This window comes from Gekko japonicus, unplaced genomic scaffold (genome assembly GCF_001447785.1).
Source record: "Gekko japonicus isolate JY-2015 unplaced genomic scaffold, Gekko_japonicus_V1.1 scaffold3925, whole genome shotgun sequence".
Lineage (NCBI taxonomy): Eukaryota > Metazoa > Chordata > Lepidosauria > Squamata > Gekkonidae > Gekko > Gekko japonicus.
Window position 1 is genome coordinate 95,982 of NW_015176090.1, and position 18,432 is coordinate 114,413.

General features: G+C 49.3%; 1 pseudogene; it reads right to left on the bottom strand.

Moving 5' to 3' along the window:
* The window catches only part of LOC107123493, a 38,634-nt pseudogene extending 20,781 nt beyond the window's left edge, over positions 1–17,853 (bottom strand).
* Positions 17,854–18,432: the final 579 nt, after the last annotated feature.

The following is an 18,432-nucleotide window of genomic DNA, read 5'->3' on the forward strand; positions in this document are numbered from 1 at the left end:
TTTTTGTAAGACTCCAGTAGCATCTTAAGAGCTAACAAAATCTGTGGCTCCCTTCTTCTGCTGCTCACAGAGACTCACGAAAGCTCATCCCCTGCCACAGATTTTGTTCATTTTGAAGGCACTGCAGAGTCCAATGCTCCCTCTAAGCTGTGGAGTCTTGTGAGCAAAATCTCTACTTTGTGAGCTACTGGCACAAGTGATTTGGCTTCTGCATAAATTAGGTTGCTCTGGAGCCCTCCTTCCTGAGTTAAGACAAAAATGTGTGAGCTGGAGACTAAAAAACTGTGAGCTGGCTCACACTCACTCCGCTTAGAGGGAACACTGACTCTTGCTCTTTTCTGCTGTTATAGACAGACTAACACAGCTACCCATCTTGATCTGATTTCAAGCCAAATTGACTCTCAGGTCCAAAAAACGCAACAGGCAAGGAACAGGGATGGGGTGGAATACAGTATGGGGTCAAGAAGAAGAGGAGGAGGAGGAAGAAGAAGAAGATGGAGATGGAGGAGGAGGGAGAAGAACTGGATCTATACCCCGCACTTCACGAGGAGTCTCACAGTGGCTTACAATCTCCTTCCCTTCCTCTCCCTACAGCAGACACCCTGTGAGGTAGGTGGGGCTGAGAGAGCTCTGAGAGAACTGCCCTTGAGAGAACAGCTCCGAGAGAACTGTGACTGACCCAAGGTCACCCAGTTGGCTGCCTGTGGAGGAGTGAGGAATCAAACCTGGTCCTTCAGATTAGAGTCCACAGGCTCTTAACCACGACACCAAACTGGCTCTCCAGAAGGAGAGAAGGCTCCTCCTCACCAAGAGAGGCCACGTTCCCAAAGTTCTCCAGCATGACCTCCTTGTAGAGTGCTCTCTGGGCCGGGCGCAGTAGGGTCCACTCCCCCCGGGTGAAATACACGGCCACCTCTTCAAAGGACACCCCGGCCTGCAAGGAGGAGAAGGAAAGATTTCTGTACACCGCTGGAAAGAGCAACACAAAGAGATGGCTTGAAGAGCCCTGTGTGGGTACATCTATCTCCCCCCCCAACCCTCCTTAGAAGCATTTTGGAAGCTGAGGGGCTGTCCTCAGATGCAGTGAGTTAGCAGCCTTGTGAGGAAGAGGCCAGAGAGGTCTGGAGGATAAAGAGCTACACACTCAAAGTGATGTTACCACTTTATTCTGCTCTGGTTAGATCTCACCTAGAGTACTGTGTTCAGTTTGGGACACCACAATTTAAGAAGGATGTAGACAAGCTGGACTGTGTACAGATGAAGGCAACAAAGATGGTGAGGGGTCTGGAGACCAAGTCCTGTGAGGAAAGGCTGAAGGAGCTGGATATGTTTAGCCTGGAGAGGAGACGACTGAGAGGTGATATGAGAACCATCTTCAAGGACTTGAAGTGCTGCCATCTAGAGAAGGGGGCAGAGTTGTTTTCTGTTGCCCCAGAAGGTCGGAACAGAACCAATGGGTTGAAATGAAATCAGGAGAGTTTTCGACTAAACATTAGGAAGAACTTCCTGAGTTAGAGTGGTTCCTCAGTGGAATAGGCTTCCTCGGGAGGTGGTGGGCTCTCATTCTTTGGAGGTTTCCAAACAGAGGCTAGATGGCCATCTGACAGCAATGCTGATTCTGTGAACTTAGGCAGACCACGAAAGGGAGGGCAGGAAGGGTTCCCTCCAATGTACTTCTTCACCCAAAGAGTGATTAACACTTGGAATTCACTGCCACAGGAAGTGGTGGCGGCTACAAGCATGGACGGCTTCAAAAGGGAATTAGATACGCATATGGAGCAGAAGTCCATCAGTGGCTATTAGCCACAAGGTATAGATAGGGGCTCTGGGGCAAGTGATGCTCTGTCATCTTGGTGCTTGGGGGGGTCAACAGTGGGATGGCTTCTAATGTCCTGGCCCCACTGGTGGACCTCCTGATGGCACTGGTATTTCTGGCCACTGTGTGACACAGAGTGTTGGACTGGATGGGCCTTTGGCCTGATCCAACATTGGCATCTCTTATGTTCTTATGTTCAATGTTCCCTCTAAGCTGTGGAGTCTTGTGAGCAAAAATTCTATTTTGTGAGCTCCTGGCATTAAAGTTGTGAGCGAGCGATTTGGCTACTGCATCAGTTAGTTTGCTCTGGAGCCCTCCTTCCTGAGCAAAGACAAAAATGTGTGAGCTGGAGGCTAAAAAACTGTGAGCTGGCTCACCCTAACTCAGCTTAGAGGGAACACTGGTTGCCTCAGTGCTTCGTTCCTGTGGCCCTTTCTTCCACGCCCAGGGAAATGCCTCTTTGGGGTCAGGAAGCAGTTTTTCTCCAGGCCACTTTGGCCGGGGATCCTGTTTTTTGTCATCTTCTGGGCGTGGAACAGCAACCACTGTGGGTGTGGAGGAGGAGGTCTTCATGAATTTCCTGCCTTGTGCAGGGCGTTGGACTAGATGACCCTGGAAGTCCCTACGAACTCTATGATTCTAGGTTTTCGTGGGGAATTCAGTATTGTTACAGAGACATTTTGTTGGGTATTACAAGTTGAAAGCACTCAGTATATCTGGGGTTAAATGTTTGTTTATGTTACTCACAGGAAGTCACATGTTTCTCATGTAACCAATGTTCTTTAACTGTAGAATGCCCGGGAATTTTCTCCCTGATCTAGGAATTTGATTGGGACTAAAGTGTCAAGGTGTATTATTTATTTATTTATTTACATGAGACTTATATACCGCTCATAACCCCTAATGGGTCTCAGAGCGGTTTACAGACTTTACTACTATACAGTAGTGATTGAACCTACCTAGGGACACATTTCACAAGGGGAGGGACTTCCCTATCGACACCCTGTTGGCAGTGCTTCTTTTTCTTTTCCCGGCGGGCTCCGAATGTTGTTGTTATTCCTGGCCTCTTTCTGGCTGCCCGGCGACCTTCTCCTGGAGGCTTGGTGTTTTTGCGTGCAAACGTTCTTTCCGGCTGCAGCTTCTGGCTCACGTCCTTCCGGCTCCAGCCGTGCTGCGCCGTCCTGTCTGCTTCGCCTGCGTCCCGCGTCCTTGCGTTCGCTCCGCCTTCCGTCAGGTCTGGTCATCCGGAATTCAGCCGCCATTGTTGTTTCGCCACCACCGTCTTCACCTCCGTTGCTGCTGCCAACACTCCTGGCACGGAACCAGGAGGTGGGTGCCCCCTGCCACCTAGGGCAGGTACCCATTTATCTACTCGTTTATTTATTTATCTTTCGAACCGCTGGGTTGGCGGGTTACCATTTTATGGCTCTCTAGAGAAGCCATAATTTCTCTTCTAGTTTTGTCTTTGTAGAGTAAGGATGTAGCCGATTATGCTCTGTTGTTATTTTCATCCCAGTTACCCTTCCCATGCTAGCATTTAGTAAAAACTTTATATTTTAATCACACATGGACTTTGAGTCTGAATTATTTTACTCTGGCTCTGTCGGACTATCTTATCTCTGCTAAATACCTATTTTTTCAATATCTCACTATCACCCAACACATTTGGAGTTGGGCCGAATCAAAGGTAATGTTCTAATTGTCCTGCTTCTCTACAAATACCATCCTAGACAAGGGGTTACCGTTTTTCTGCCTTCCCAGGGGGGAACACAAGAATCAATGGGAAGGAGCCCGATCCTCTGAGCATTACAACAGAGCAGAAAGCATCCCAACTGTCTCCCCAATAACATCCCCCCAATACCTGAGCTGGCTGCATGGCGGCTCTTTTCCCTTCAGCGCACAGAGGAGAGGGTGGGGGAGGCGTCCGGGGGGTCCTTCCGCTCCTGCCTGGGGTGGGGGGAAAGAAAGACAGAAAAAGGTTGGGATCCCATTTTCGCTCCAAGCACATTTTCTGTACCAGTCCCCGGAGCGAACCTCTCTCCAGAATGGATCCAGGGCACCATTCAAGGTACTGGATTTGATCCACCAAGTCTCAAGCGTGTTTGGCCTGATGACGTCCGCCCCATCAACAAGCTGTTCTGTGAGGGAGGGGTGGTCCGACCCTCCTTAGCCATCCGTCTCCCTCCTCCCCTGGAAATGCTTCCTCACAAACTCGGCCAAACCAGTTCCTGGGAGAGGAGTCCCTTTCCCTGCCTGAAGGCCACAACCCTCCCTCCTCCCTTATGAGGGGAACCAAGACCCTCCTGCCTGAGCCCCCCTTTTAGAAGAAGAAGGAGATTGGATTTCTACCCCGCCCTTCACTACCCAAAGGAGTCTCAGAGCAGCTTACAAACTCCTCTCCCTTCCCCTCCCCACAACAGACACCCGGTGAGGTAGGCGGGGCTGAGAGAGCTCTGAAAGAAACTGCTCTTTTTCAAGGACAGCTCTTATCAGAACTACGGCTTGCCCAAGGTCATCCAGCCAGGTGCAAGTGGAGGAGTGGGGAATCAAACCCGGTTCTCCTGGATTAGAGTCCGCGCACTTAACCACGACACCAAACTGGCTCTCTGTTTGGAGAATGTGCTGGGGATCCGGTGGGAGAGCCCTGATGGGATTGGGGGGGGGAGCAGAGGAGAGACGCCAGCTCAGAATCAAATTCTCCCCGCACACAGAAAACTAGCTCTGCAGGGAAAGGGGTTTTTTTCACTCTTTGCCTGGGCTGGCTATAGTGCTTTTTTGCAGCAGGGAGAATTTAGCAGAGGGAAGCCCCCCCCCCCCAAAATGTGTTCCTCCACCTGCAGTCTCAAGGGAAGCTGCCTTGAATCCACGTGTGGGGAAAAACAGGAGAAAAGAGCACAAAAACAATCCTGTCCACAGTGGTCATTCTGTGGGGAAAGAGGTGCAGGAGCTCATTAGCACAACTCATTAGCATAACTTGTTTGCATATGCCACACCCCCTGAAATCACCGGAAGTGTGTCAGAAGGCAACACCCACCGCTTAGACTCCACTGGACTGTTTTGGATTGCTAGCTATTGGGGGGGAACGTGCAGATCTGTCCTCACAGAGGAGAGAGAGCTCCTACCTGAATAAAACTTGGTCTTAAAGTTGCCACTAGACTGTTTTGGACCAGGGGGCTCTGCAACTGCTTCTTGCTCTGACTGAGGGCTGCTGGGAGCAGGGGGTGGGGCTTGTTGCATGTGCCCACCCCCTGGGCTCTTTACTGCCGGAGCTCCGCTTCTGTGCGCTTCGGCAGGGAATGACCCCTGCCTGTCCACCAATGCTCCCTCTAAGCTGTGGAGTCTTGTGAGCTAAAAGTCTACTTTGTGAGCCACCGGCATTAGAGCAGTGAGCGAGCCATTTGGCTACTGCATGAATTATTTCCCTCTGGAGCCCTCCTTCCTGAGCGAAGACAAAAATCTGTGAGCTAGCTCACACTCACTCAGCTTAGAGGGAACACTGCTGTCCACTCCATTAGCTTGTGTCTCCGCCACAGGGGGGGGGACGGGTTTCCCTGCATTCTCCCTGCTCCAAACTCCCAGCAGTGCCCCCCCCAATAGTTACCACGTGGGCTGTTCCAGTGTTTTAAAAACCATCAATTCTATACTAATATAGTGATGGCGAACCTTTTAGAGACCGAGTGCCCAAACTGTGACCCAAAACCCACTTATTTATTGCAAAGTGGCAACACGGCAATTTAACCTGAATTACTTTAGAAAAAACAACTCACACATTAACTTAAGATGATCCAAACATAGTAAGGAAAGCAATCCCAAATGCTTTCATTTACTTAAAATTATTTGGCAGAGAATTCAACACTTTAAATGATAGTCTGGGCCTGGCTGGGGCTATGGCACGTGTGCCCACAGAGAGGGCTCTGAGTGCCACCTCTGGCACCCGTGCCATAGGTTCGCCACCACTGGTATAGAATATAGATCAAGAGACATGTGGTTATCCCAATACGCTAATCAACTGCCAAAGTAAAAAAACCCAAAACTGACTCAGGAAAGCCAGGGGGAGGAACTCCGTCAGGAACCCAAGTGCTGCAGGGTGCTGTGTGGAAAAAGGAAAAATGCAACCCCCAAAGTATCGAACCGGGGCAAATCAACTGTGGGGAGGAGAGCTGACCCGCCTGCTTCCATTTTCCCCAAGACAGAAGGGGGCACAGAGTTGATGCTCAGGAGGGAGGAAGACTCCCTCTGAAAATCCCCCTTTGCCCTCTACAGATTCCATGTCGTGTGGGTCTTCTGAGGGTCCAGTGACAAAATCCCTGCAGTGACCCGGGTAGCCCCGGGCAAACCCAACCTTGTCAGATCTTGGAAGCTAAGCAGGGTCGACTCTGGTTAGAACTTGGATGGGAGACCTCCTGAGAATACCAGTAGCTGGGAGGCGGGGGCAGGCTTCGTTCTGCTACCTCTCTGGATATCTTCCAGGCTCCCAGTTGGGGTCATTCACCAGAGGTGAACATAACTTCCAGATGCACACACACTCACACCCAAAAGACAGTGACAAAGTACCTGTGATCAATGCTCCCTCTAAGCTGTGCAGCCCTGTGAACAAAAATTCTACTATGGCCCCAGTCACACGGGCCGGATAATGCGGGGGAAGGCGGGGCTATTTGCGCCGCCGCAATTAGATCCGCCAGAACGCGATCCCGTGCGTTGGCGGCGTGCCATGGTTCCTTCCCACCTCGCCTGTGCGGCGACGACGAGGGGCTAGAGGGAAAAGTTGCGCACCAGCGTGATCACACCGAGCGAGTCCGGAGGCAGCCCGTGGCAAACCGTTTGCTAGTACCTGCAAGCAGGTAGTTTTTTAGAAGAAGAGGAGATTGGATTTATACGCCGCCCTTCACTTGGAGTCTCAGAGCGGCTTACAAACTCCTTTCCCTTCCCCTCCCCACAACAGACACCCTGAGAGGTGGGTGGGGCTGAGAGAACTCTGACACAGACTGCTCTTTTTCAAGGACAGCTGTGCCAGAGCTTGTGACTGACCCAAGGTCACATCAGCAGGCGCAAGTGGAGGAGTGGGGAATCAAACCCGGTTCTCCCAGATTAGAGTCCGCACACTTAACCACTACACCAAACTGGCTCATCGTGCATTTCCGGCAGTACGCTACGGGATGGCCACGGGTGTGCTCCACTTGCCAGATGTTGCAGTGTGATCGCTCCCGGAAAATCCACCCGCGGCAAATTCAGTCTGTGAACGGGGCCTTTGTGAGCTACTGGCATGAAAGTTGCGTGCCATCGATTTGTCTGCTGCATCAATTAGTTTGATCTGGAGCCATTCCTTCCTGCAAAGTGTGAGCCGGAGGCTATAAAACTGTGAGCTGGCTCACCCTAACTCAGCTTAGAGGGAACACTGCCTGTGCTCCCATTAACAACCCCCCTTCCCATCTCCCTCAGCCTTTCCTTCAAACCCCCGTTCCTGCCCCCCCCCAAATCTTCCCCTCAGCCCCCCAACCAGTGTTCCCTCTAAGCTGAGTGTGAGCTAGCTCACAGTTTTTTAGCCTCCGGCTCACACATTTTTGTCTGAGCTCAGGAAGGAGGGCTCCAGAGCAAACCAATTTATGTAGAAGCCAAATCGCTGGCTCACAAATTTAATGCCAGGAGCTCACAGCGTAGAATTTTTGCTCACAAGACTCCACAGCTTAGAGGGAACATTGCCCCCAACCTTTCCCCACTCCTTGATCTGCTCCCTCCTTCTCCCCCGCCCTAAATCTCACTCTCAGCCCACCCCCTCCGCCCTAAAGGTGTCTCTGGAAGCCGCTTGAACTTCCTCCAGTCTCCCGAAGCGCCGGATTCGAATCCTGCACTCAGCTCCGTCTGCACAAAGGGGACCGTGGGGGGTAGGAGCGGGGAGGGGAGGGGGACCGAGAGAGAAAAGGATTAAACTGAGGGGGTGCAACACCCCCCCCTCCTTGCTCTCTGCTTTGGGTCTTGCATTGCAGCCCCCCCACCCCAAATTTCCCACCTTTCCCCCCTCCAGAGCCTCTCCGAGCTCACCAGATCCCCTCCCAGCCGTTCAAGCCGCAATCACAGGCGCTTTCTTGCAAGGGGGTGGTGGTGGTGGAGGAGGAAATTGCTCCCTCCCCTGCAGACCCCCCCCCTCTCCAATGTGCCTCTCTAGGACCGCGGCTCTCCCTCCCTTTAACCCTTCCAGACAGTACTCATTCTGTAAAAGAAAATAGGAAAGGTGGCGGTACTCCTATACAAGATTGCCCTGGTTTCTGCTAGTTCTCCCCTTAGGAACAATGCTCCCTCTATGCTTGCTGTGGATTCCAGGCCAGTTTGGCCCCCAGTGACCCTGGAGGGTTTTTTTTTTTAATCATATTCTGGGCGTGGTTCACTGGGGTGTGTGTGGGGGTATTGGTGAATTTCCTGCATTCTGCAGGGGGTTGGACTAGATGACCCTGGAGGTCCCTTCCCACTCTATGAGTCTATGATTCTATAATTCATCCAGGCTGGCTGTGGGCAGGCCAGCACCTCTGTCAGGCAGAAGCGCCTGAGATCCTCCCCCTCCCCTTTTCCTTCGCCCGACTTGGAGGCGAAGGGAAGGGAGAGGGGGGGAAAGAATGGGTCCCAGGTGCTTCTGCCTGTCAGTGGGGCTGGTGCACACTTCCGGTGATGTCAGGGTGTGTGGCATATGCTAATAAGTTATGCTAAGGAGCTCCTGCAGCTCTTTTTCTATGAAATGACACCTGGCTGCACCAGTATATTGGAATTAGCTCCCCAGCAAGATCCAGGCCCTGAAAGATCTCCAAGAATTTCACAGGGCCGTGAAGACGGAGTTTTTCCGCCGGGCATATCAGTGAGACTGATGTCATGTCTGCTGAGCCTTGCCTACCGGCTAAGACATGCAAAGGGTAGTGATTACACTGTGGTAGAAGTTTAGCTATAATATATACTGAGCCGTTTTTATTGACATTTATTGTATTTATAGTTAAACTTGTTTTACATGAATTGCTTGTGTTCTATGCATACTGGTTTTACTGATGTTGTAAGCCGCCCTGAGCCGCCAAATAAATAATAAATAAATAAATAAGTTTTTTATCAGAATATATAGAATATATTGTTCAGTAATTAAAAATTAAAAAATCCAGAGCTGCGGTGTCTCAAGTGGTTAAGACGCTGAACTGCAGGCTGTGGAAGGTCGGTAGTTCAGCAGTTCGAGTCCCGAGTTGCCGCATGATGGAGTGAGCCCCCGTCTCTAGTTCCAGCTCCTGCCAACCTAGCAGTTCGAAAGCAAGAAATTGCAAGTAGATAAATAGGGACCACTTCGGTGGGAAGGTAACAGCGTTCCGTGTGCCTTGGTGTTTAGTCATGCCGGCCACATGACCACGGAAACGTCTTCGGACAGCGCTGGCTCTTCGGCTTTGAAACGGAGATGAGCACCGCAACCCTAGAGTCGAACTCGACTGGCTTTCGAGCAAGGGAACCTTTACCTTTACCTTTAATTAAAAATCAAGAGGCGAAATTTTGTGAATCCTTCCCACTATCCGGTCTGTGTTGCCTCATGGTTATGGGGGAGAGGGATTAGAGATGTTAAATCCTTCTGAGGACAGAGATCCAGGAAGGGTGCCAGTCATGGTGTAAACCGTCACTGTCCTCAACCAAACGGCTGGCAGAACATCTCTGCCTTGCAGGGTTCCGATGTTATTTGGCAGAGTTCCACTAGGTCGGGGTCAGGGCCAAGAATGGCCATTACACTGGAGGGTTTTTTAGGACACTGTCTATAACGCACAATAAAAATTACATCTGTTGTGATACACTGATATCCAACAGTTTACATTTTAAATCTCATCACTACTCTGTTCCTCAGCTGAATTATGCATTTCACCATTATTGCATATTCAGTACTGCATATTTTTGCCGTTACTGTTCATTAGGTAAGAGATGTTGAAGGAAATGGGCAGGATTATTAAAGCACAGCTCTTACTTATTTACACAGTGCCGGTTGCAATAAGATACGGTGCAAAAACAAAATAAAACTTTCAAGTGACAACCACCTGACTGTTGGAAATATGTGTGTTGCAAAGTCTAAAATTCAGTCATTATAGGGTTAATGCACTTACCTTGTGGGCTTTTGTTTAGACTGACCTGGAACAAAACCTGGCAGAGAGCCAATGGAAACAAAGCAGGCAAAACTTAAGCCTGTTTACTCACAATCATTGGTTAATGTATTCAGGTGATTTCCTTCTAGGGGTCAAGAAGAAGAATCTCCACTGATGTAGACCGTGTGGTCAGAGTGTAAAGATGTAGTCTTAGGTGTCTTTGTTGTTTTGTAGATTTTCCTGTGAACCCTTCCCTTTGAATAAAGATTTTTACATAGAAGAAAATGCCTCCTCCCCAGTGAAGCAAAGATCCATTGCAATCTCTAAATATTTAACTATTTTGCCAATTTTCCCAACACTGACACAGGTCAACATTAAAGGAGAAGAGACAGATCAAAAGCTCCTTCCACCAAAATATCTCTTTTCTGCATTGAAGGGGGAGGTCTGGCTGCCTATCCCCCGCCTCCCAACCTCCATGGGCAGGTGCTTTTGAACAGCTCAGGTGTCTCCTCTGTGCCTGCAGGAAGTGGGATGTGAAGATGGAAAGGAACAAGATTCCATTTTTACAGCTGAAATCTATTTATTTATGTATTTATTTATTTCTTAAATTTCCACCCCGCCCTCCCGCCGAAGCGGCTCAGGGCGGCTTACAAACAGTTTAAAACCAACATACAGTTAAAACCAAAAATTACACATATAATTTTGTTGTTGTTGTTCAGTCGCACAGTCGTGTCTGACTCTTCGCGACCCCATGGACAAGATCTCGCCAGGCCCTCCTGTCTTCCGCCGTCCTCCAAAGCCCGTTTAATTTCATGTTCGTTGCATCCATGACACTGTCCAACCATCTCATCCTAATACCATAAAATCCCAGCTAACACATCCTATGATAAAGTGCTAGTGCGACACCACCGGCGTAGTCAGTTCTTATTGGAACGCTTGGCGGAATAGCTCCGTTTTTACTGCTCTATTGCCCATCTCGTATCATCCCGCGGCCCGGGGGGGGGGGGGGCAGACGGTTTTGCGTTCCCTATCGCAGTGCCCTTGGGGGAACATATGGGGAAAGGCGGTCCCTCTGGTAGGCAGGCCCCAGACCATTAAGGGCTTTAAAGGTCAAAACCAGCACCTTGAAGCGAATCTGGAATGCAATTGGAAGCCAGTGCAGTGACTTCAGCACAGGCTGGATGTGCTCCCACCTGGGGAGACCCATCAACAGCCTGGCCGGTGTGTTCTGCACCAGCTGCAGCTTCCGGAGTTGCCCCAAGGGCAGCCCCATATAGAGAGCATTGCAGTAGTCTAGCCTCGAGGTGACCATAGCGTGGATCACTGACGCCAGATCATTGCATCCGAGGAAGGGGACCAACTGCCTAATCAGTCTAAGATGGTAGAAGGCTGCCTTGGCAGTGGCTGCTACCTGGGCCTCCACTGTCAAGGAGGGATCCAGGAGCACTCCCAAACTCCTGACCCTCGGCGCTGGCACCAACGGCGCCTCACCGAAGGCCGGAAGTGGGGCTCCTAACCCCGGACTGCTCCGTTTTAGGCAAAGGACCTCCGTCTTCGTCGGATTCAGTTTCAACCGACTCAACCTAAGCCATCCCGCCATGCAGGAATAGTTAGAAATAAACGTGGATAGGATCGAAGCCTCTATCTGTTTGTTCTTGAGTAAGTGTGCCTGTGATTGCAGCCTGAGTTAAGGTGGGTGGTTAGGAGGGGCTGATGGAGCCGGAGAGATGGAGAGGGGAAACACAGTGGGGTGGAGGAGAAGACAGGCATTGGAAAAATCAGTTCAGTGGAAGAGGAAGGATTGGTTTTATACCCCGCCCTTCACTACCCGAAGGAGTCTCAGAGCAGCTTACAATCTCCTTTCCCCACCAGACTGGTAGCTGAAACCTCATACACTACACCAGTTTGGTGTTGTGGTTAAGTGCGCGGACTCTAATCTGGGAGAATCGGGTTTGATCCCCCACTCCTCCACTTGCACCTGCTGGTGTGACCTTGGGTCAGTCACAAGCTCTGGCACAGCTGTCCTTGAAAAAGAGCAGTTTGTGTCAGAGCTCTCTCAGCCCCACCCACCTCACAGGGTGTCTGTTGTGGGGAGGGGGAGGGAGAGGAGTTTGTAAGCCGCTCTGAGACTCCAAGTGAAGGGCGGGGTATAAATCCAATCTCTTCTTCTTCTTCCCCTCCCCACCACAGACATCTTGTGAGGTAGGTGGGGCTGAGAGAGCGCTGAGATTGTGATTGACCCAAGGTGCCTCTCTCTCGCTTTCTCCTCCTCCTTCTTGGTGGCCGCTGCCACCAATCTCTTTGTTGCCGGCGTGGCATGCTCTCCGGATGGATTGAGCTCAACTTCCATAACTCCTGCCATGAATGCCTTCATTTAGAATGGGTTGTGAGTGGTTCCTATGGCTTTCTTACTCTTTCTAAACTTTCTGCGTTTTTTGTTTAATTTTTTAAAGTATCTATGGCTTGGAGCAAAGCTTTAGCCTAATACCTACCTTATCTCTATTTTTTGTAAAAACTACTAGCTTGCTAGATCAGGGGAATGCTGTCGACATGGGCCCCGTTCACACGGAGGATTTGCCGCAGGAGAGCGACGGGTGCATGGTGGATTATCCGGGTGCAATCACACCGCAACATCTGGGAAGTGGAGCGCACCCGTGGTGTACCGCCAAAAATGCGCAATGAAAAACTACCTGCTCGGAGGTACTAGCAACCGGTTTGCCACGGGCTGCCTCCGGAGTCCCTCGGTGTGATTGCACCGGCCGCGGCTTTCCCCCCCGGCCCCTCGTTGATGCGCAGGTGTGGAGGGAAGGAACCGTGGCATGCCACTGACGCATGGGATCGCGTTATGGCAGCTCTAACTGCAGCGGTGCAAAAAGCCCCGCCTCCCCCCCCCGTGTTATCCCGCCTGTGTGACTGGGGCCATAGTTTATTTTGATCTCAGTAAGGCTTTGGATATGGTTCCATGTAATATTCTTGTTGACAAGTTGGTACATGCCCAGGGAAATGCTGGTTGCCACTTTGGGGTCAGGCCAGTTTAGCCAGGGATTCTGGAGGTTTATTTGCCATTTTCTGGACATGCAGCAGGAGTCACTGGGGGTGTGGGAGGAGGTAGTTGTGAATTTCCTGCATTGTGGGGGGGTTGGACTAGATGACCCTAGAGGTACCTTCCAACTCTTTACTTCTATGATGTTCTTTGTCCTTATGTTTAACAAGATTTCCGCTCTGGATGAAGAAGAGGAGGAAATTGGATGTATACCCCACCCTTCACTACCCGAAGGAGTCTCAGAGCGGCTTACAAACTCCTTTTCCTTCCCCTCCCCACAACCGACACCCTGTGAGGTCGGTGGGGCTGACAGAACTGGGGCTTGCCCAAGGCCCTCCAGCAGCTGCAAGTGGAGGAGTGGGGAATCAAACCCGGTTCTCCCTGATCAGAGTCTGCGCTCCTAACCACTACACCAAACTGGCTCTCAATCTGCCAGTCTGCATTCTTAGTGTAACCCATGTCATTTATGTATTGTTTTAATTCTCTTCAAAAGTGTAGGACTTAGAGCCCAGGGAGCAAAAGGTCCTGGAGCCCGAACAGTTCATGAAATTGCTCCCATATCACCCATTGCAAGAGTCCCCCGTCCCCTCAGCAGGAGAGAAAGAAGGCCCAGAGCTGGACTGAGGGAAACCGCTAGTTTCTTTGCACTTGTGTGATGGGCCCAACCAGGGAGAAATGGCATATTAGAATTTCCCTATTAGGAGATATTAAGAAGGACGGCCTTGTGTTAAGGAATGAGATTGATATTTTGCTTTATGGACTTATATTTGCTGCTACACACACACAATGTACTGTGCACACACACACACACATAGGCTCAGAAAGCTGTACACACCACCAGTTGTGATACTACACATAGAAGGTGCCTGCATAAACTTTACACCTGTATGAGGTTTCAGCTACCAGCCTGGTGGGGAAGCACACATTTACATTATTGTCAGCAAAACAACAACTTGAGAAGAAGCAGCCCCCATTGCTGATTTGTTTGCAGTCATGCACTCCACCTCTCTGCTTTATTTCTGCATTGGCATTTCCTGCCAGATGGACCTTTGATGACCAGAGGAATGGCCAAGCTTCATCTGCACTTCAAGGGAGCACCCTGACGCCCAAGTTTTCACACTTGCCCAGATGCCCTCCTTTGAGTTAAATCTTAGGTTATAATATTCTCCAACCCTCTAGGTAGCCACCCCTCACTACACGCAACCAATAGGATTGGTTTTGGGACAGACGAACAGGTAGGTGGGTCCACAGGTTGGAACTGTTAAGGTAAAGGTAAAGGTTCCCTTGCTCGAAAGCCAGTCGAGTCAAACTCTAGGGTTGTGGTGCTCATCTCCGTTTCAAAGCTGAAGAGCCAGCGCTGTCCGAAGATGTTTCCGTGGTCATGTGGCCGGCATGACTAAACACCAAGGCGCACGGAACGCTGTTCCCTTCCCACCGAAGCGGTACCTATTTATTTACTTGCAATTTCTTGCTTTCGAACTGCTAGGTTGGCAGGAGCTGGAACTAGAGACGGAAGCTCACTTCGTCATGCGGCACTCTCGGGTCTTGAACTGCTGAACTACTGACCTTCCACAGCCTGCAGTTCAGCGTCTTAACCACTTAACCGTTACTTCCCACCTAATGGACAACCTATAAAAGGTAAGGATTATTTGCCTGGCCCTTCCTAGCTAGCAACCCCCGCAACAACCCGTCTGCTTTATACTCCCTTTTGTCCAGCTTGCTATACACAAACCCTTGCCTCTACTTTGATCTCTTGATCTGCAGTCAAGAGACCCACACGTGCTGGCTGGTTCTAGTCATGTGTTAACTTTCCTAGAGTTCTATTTCTTCCCATCCATTCTTCATTGGAACGAACAAGCTTCAGGACAGATAAGTATCACCCATCATCACCCTACCTGCTAATGCAAAAGTGATTATTTTAATACTGTATTTTCCCCCCCTTTTCTGTATTTTTAAAGAACTTGATTGAATGTGTGAGCGCATCAGTATTGTTTGTATGTGATTTATATTTTCTTAAGTAAAAGACATTTATTTTAGCAACCCCAGCCTCGACTCCTTCTCTGGTAACCCTTGGTGGGAACAGGACCTTGGTATAGTTGGCAAGCACCCAGATTAAAATTTCCCAATTGCTGTAGATAAAGCAATTTGGCTAACACTTGTCAAGTTGTTAGATACTGTTTAAAATTCTTCCCCATATGTCAGTCAGTCTGGCCTGCTGAGAGAGAGAGAGAAGGCCCAGAGGTTCATGAAGGGAACTGCTAATTTCTTCGTGGGCCCAAGAGAGAGGACTAAGGCATCACCCTTGAACTGAGGCCCGAATGTCTCAGCGACTCCAAAGTGACAGCCAGCATCTTACCTGAACTACATTTATTACTGTTTAAAACTGCCAAACTGACACAAAATGACATCCATTCACTACTAATTTTAGGGGGAAAGAGGTCTTTAGGAATGGGGAAATTTTGCAGAAAAATAAAGAACTGGAAAGTTTCCCCACCTCATACCTCTGTCAGCCTCCATTAACAGTGCAGTCCGCAGGAAAGTTTACTTCAGCGGGCTTAAAGAAGTGTGTTCTGCTCAGCCTCGCTGGGTATTTCTTCCATCTCCACTAAAATCAGCGGCTAAATGGGCATTAGTTCTGTAAATCCTCCATAGTACTGTAACTGCTGTTACGTATTAATAGTGGCTATAATAACCCAATTCAATGGATTTATTTATTTATTTTTCCAGATTTTTACCCCGCCCTCCCGGCCAAAGGTGGCTCAGGGTGACACACATGAAACAGAGTTGTCGTTAAAAACAAATATAAAACCATAATAAAAGTGCTAGTGGTTCTTAATAGTCATATAGCGTATCAGCCAGTGTAGAACGTTCTCCACTCACAGTCAGCTCTCGATGTTAGTTGGATGTCCCTGCAGGGTTTGCTGTTCTTTAAGGCTGGCAGTCTTCAGGGTCCAGAGCCCTCTCCCTTTTAACCAACCGATGTTCTCCATTGGTGGTGGTGGTGGTGGCTCCAAAAAGCCTGGTGGAAGAGATCCGTTTTCCAGGCCCTGCGGAACTGTAAACTAAAGCAGATTGAAAAACCCAAGCCCATCTCCCTCCCCCTTTTTTTGCACGGGGTGGGAACTATGGGGCACCCTTTTATTTTAAAGAGTTATGGACCTTCCTTAGCTGAGGGTTCTTTTATCCCTCCTTCCAATGGATAAAGAAGCACTTTATTATGGGTTGATAATGGCTTGGAGGGGAAAGGGTGGTGTCCCTTTAAGAGAGGCTTTCTAGGAAATTCTTTACCTCTTCAGCAGCCCATTTCCAACTGTATCACCAACTGTATGCCCTCTTCCAATTGTATCACCAATGAGAGCCAATCTGAGCCCTCCACATCTTCCTCCAGACCCCTAAATTTCAGGTTATTTTGTTTGATCAGGCGTCCGAGGATTATTATCTTATTGTTCCTGTCTGAACTTTGAAGAGATCAACCTGAAGAGAGAGACCAATTTGCATGGCCATTTCTGCCATTTGCGAGGTTTGTTGTAGCACTAGTTCTACCTTGTCCAATTGTTCTTTTAGCGGAGGAAGTAATGTGGAGATTTTATCCAAGATTCCTCTTTCAAGATTGTAGAGGGAGCATAAATTGCTGTGCGGTGAGAGGATTTACCAATTGCTGGATGTCAATATGCATGTCTGCCATGTTGGTTGTTGGATTCTTTGATGCTGTTGAGGAGTCAAACTCCAAGTGAAATATTTTCTAAACTCTGAACATTCAAAAGGTTTCTCCCCATGTGGGTTCTTTGGTGCAGTTGAAGACTCCCCCTTGTACTGAATCTCTTTCCATACTCTGAGCATTCAAAAGGTTTCTCCCGTGTGGGTTCTTTGGTGCTGTTTAAGAATGCCACGGTCACTGAATCTTTTTCCACACTTTGAGCATTCAAAAGGTATCTCTCCTGTGTGGGTTCTTTGATGACTCTGAAGAAGCCAACTGCTACTGAATCTCTTCCCACACTCTGCGCAGTCAAAAGGTTTTTCCCCTGTGTGGGTCCTTTGGTGCAGATGAAGATTCCCCTTCTGACTGTAACTCCTTCCACACTCTGAGCATTCAAAAGGTTTCTCCCCTGTGTGGGTTCTTTGATGACTCTGAAGAAGCCAACTGCTACTGAATCTCTTCCCACACTCTGCGCAGTCAAAAGGTTTTTCCCCTGTGTGGGTCCTTTGGTGCAGATGAAGATTCCCCTTCTGACTGTAACTCCTTCCACACTCTGAGCATTCAAAACGCTTCTCCCCTGTGTGGGTTCTCTGATGCTGTTGAAGTTTGCAACTCTGACTGAATCTCTTTCCACACTCTGAGCATTCAGAAGGTTTATCTGCTGCGTGGATTGTTTGGTGAAAAGAGAGATGTGATCTGGACTTGAAATACTTTCCACACAGAAGGCATTTATGAGCCTTCCCATCAAATAAACTCTTCCTACTCTCTGAATGGTGGGAACTCTGGTGTTGAATAAGGTTTGATTTCTCTGAGAACCTCTCGTCACAGTCTGAGCAGCAGTACAGTTTCTCTCCTATATGGATTCTTTGGTGTTTCATGAGCTCTTCGCCAGAAATGAAGCTCTTTCCACACTGCAAGCAATTATAGGCCTTCTCTGTAGGGTGCTTTTGCAGATCAATCTCATACTGAGTTTGAGCTGAGAAATTCAGTCCCCAATCCAAGCATTTGTGTGTTTCCTCCACCATGTGAATTACTTCATGGAAATCCCCTCCTTGGCACGGCATGGGTTTTCCCCTTGTCTCCTCAGCATGGCTTCCCCCCTGCCTCTCTGGTCCATCTCGATCCCTGAAGCTACATTCAGACTCTTCCTCCTCATCTCTTTCCAATGAGAACTCCTGGAATGCCTCAACTGTCTCCTTGATATCTTCCACTGGAATAAAGGAGAGATCCAATCAGCACTCATGCAAGAAGCCAAGCTACTAATCAGGCACTCTTGATCGATAGGTATACCTTTTGTTTCCTCTGTCAGAGTTTCTCTCCTCCCTTCCAGTCAACCTGATCCGCTGGTCACAACTTCTCCCTGGTCGAGGCCCATAAGTGGTGTTCTTTTATACTCTGACTACCCCTTCCCTCCCTAAAACACCCTAATATGTACTTGAAGAAGAAGAAGAGATTGGATTTATACCCCGCCCTTCACTACCCAAAGGTGTCTCAGAGCAGCTTACAACTCCTTTCCCTTCCCCTCCCCACAACAGACACCCTGTGAGGTAGGTGGGGCTGAGAGAGCTCTGACAGGACCTGCTCGTTTTTAAGAACAGCTCTTATCAGAACTATGGCTTGCCCAAGGTCATCCAGCCAGGTGCAAGTGGAGGTGTGGGGAATCAAACCCGGTTCTCCCAGATTAGAGTCCGCGCACTTAACCATTACACCAAACTGGCGTAAGCAGTGTAAGGGGGACAGATCCATTCCAGATCTAAATTGATTATAGGGAAATGGCTGAGAAGCTAAA